We start from the raw sequence: 2746 nt of genomic DNA on the forward strand, positions 1-2746 counted from the left end.
ATAAGGATATACATTTGGCCTTTCTTGGCTCATGCACAATCCGAAATCCTTTTGCCTTATAGGCAATAGTACCAAGTCCATCTTCTGGACTGACAAAGCTCATTAGATCCTAAGTCAATCAACCAACCATCCTCACATGACTTGGAACTGATGAGTCATCATCTGGCCTGACCGGCCTTGGGACTTAACCCAGACAACAGATATGATTGGTTCATACCAACCGATGCATTCATTAATCAGGTTAGACCGACACCTTGAACCATCATCCAGAGGTCAGGTCGTCCATACTCAACCATGATCAGATCTTACACGGTCTTCCTTGAACAATCATACTTAGGCTCAATACTTATGGTCTACGACACATAGTACTAGCCATATACTTCGTCATGACTCTTAGCCAATCTCGAAGTTATCAACACCAAGGTTGATATCTAGAAGCATCACATCAATACTCTTACTCCAGCAACGTGACTATCCATACTAGTGCTCGGCCATCGAAACATCGTCATGAAACATGATCCACCACTAGACTTGATAAGCCATCGTCTACTTAGCAGGTATTGACATAACCGGCCTTCCATTGCCATCATGTGGGTCTACACCCTACATAAGGCATATGGCGCCTATCCCACTCACCAACCCGAAGTTGATTGTAAGATATCCCACTTAGCCTTTGCGGCTAGAACCATCCATTAACTATGGATTATGGTTCATACATCAATCATGTTGTACGGATTGCACTAGCCCTTAAGGCCTTCGCTATTTCCCTACACTCATGTATTGACCTAACTGACAACCCATTGCCATCATGTGGTCCATGCCCAACATAATGCATGTGGTGTCCATTTAACCATCGAATCACTCGTACCCTTTTCGGTCCTGATCCGTTCGTACCCTTTCGGTCCCGACCCGTTCGTACCCTTTCGGTCACGACCCGTTCACATCCCATGGATCATGATACGTTCGTACCTCTTGGATCACGACACGTTCGTACCTCTTGGATCACGACACGTTCGTACCTCTTGGATCACGACATGATCGCAGATCTTGGATCACGATACATTGCAACCTTAGGATCACGATGCACCCTTTGGTCATTGGTACCCTTTGGTCCTCGTACCCTTTGATACTTGTAACCCTTGGTATCTCGTACCTTTTGGTTACTTGCATCCTTTGGTATCTCACAACCTTTGGTAACTCATGACCCTTGGCAACACGCAACCTTTGGCGACTAGTACCCTTTTGATCCAACCTCTCGGCTATGGTTAGCGATCAACGTAACCAACCATGACACTAGGGTCTATGACGTGGTAACATGGTTAACTATCACGTTCCATATATATATATATATATCATATAGACATAATAATATAAAGAAACAGAGATAGAACCACTCACAACTGCTATAGCCCTTACCGATCGGTCAGTTCATCTCTCGGCTAACCGCCCTTGGACCCTTGGTCCTTTGCGCCTATATCCCTCCAGGAATAGGTCTTCCTCTTGGCCTCAGTGACTTATAAAAGCCACGGCCTCATATGGCTAAAGCCATACTCACCATGAACCGGATCGTGCCCTTACGGCTTGGATCCCGGATCCTGCCCTTCCGGCTTGGATCCTCGGTTCTCATTGGGGGATCCCTTTGTTTAGGACGTGTGTCCTTTGTCTCAGACAGAATGAGACTGAATGAGAATGAATGAATTTATCCCTGGACGTCCTCCCTTTATATAGAAAACCAAAGGGCATGTGCGAAGGAACACATCCCTTCCAAGCATCCTTTCGGAACAGATCTTGGCCATCGATTACAATCAACGGTCCAGATTGCACCTGTTGGATCTTGGAGGTTTCCAGATACATCTAGGCACGTCCAACAACATCTAGGCATGTCAAACCCAAGCCCAAACTGATATCCCAAGCCCATGGCCCGACCACAAGAGCCCACCGGCCCGTAGCCACCTTGGGTCGACCATATGGCCCGACCATAGTCCGGACCTGGCCCAACTGCCTAAGACCCGAACACTCAGTCCAGCTGAGTGGAGCTGACTCCCAGCTGACCCAGCTGAGTGAGCTAGTAGCTCAGCTAGTTGAGCTGACATAACTTGGACCGAGCTAGACTGCACTGGATCGAGCTTTGTTCAGCTGATCGAGCTACTTGTCTACATCGTCCAGCTATTGTACAACTCTCCCAACTTGTTCTCTTCATCCTATTCAATCCGTCTAAGTCCTTTGATCCATTTATTGACATAGACCCATGATCCATTCTGATCATTTCACTCATCCTACCTTGTTCACGATCAATTCTCTTGATCTGAACAAATGCAGTCTGGTTTCTGTCGAAACGTCTAGGTCCTATGTCAAGATCCCGGGACGGGGATGCGACAAGGACTGTCCGTCAGTACGCATATCAGCACGTTGGCCCTTCCCGTGGACTGTCCGGTTGATTTTCGCCCACGAGGACAGTACATCCGTACACATATCAGCACGTTGGCCCTTCCCGTGGACTATCCGTGGGTGATTTTCGCCCACGAGGACTGTCCGTGGGTGATTTTCGCCTACGAGGACTGTCCGTGGGTGCTTTTAACCCACGAGGACTGTCCGTCAGTACGCATATCAGCACGTTGGCCCTTCCCGTGGACTGTCCGTGGGTAATTTTCGCCCACGAGGACTGTCCGTGGGTGATTTTCGCCCACGAGGACTGTCCGTGGGTGATTTTCGCCTACGAGGACTGTCCGTGGGTGATTTTCGCCCA

This window comes from Brassica napus, unplaced genomic scaffold, assembly GCF_020379485.1.
Source record: "Brassica napus cultivar Da-Ae unplaced genomic scaffold, Da-Ae ScsIHWf_1512;HRSCAF=2109, whole genome shotgun sequence".
Classification (NCBI taxonomy): domain Eukaryota; kingdom Viridiplantae; phylum Streptophyta; class Magnoliopsida; order Brassicales; family Brassicaceae; genus Brassica; species Brassica napus.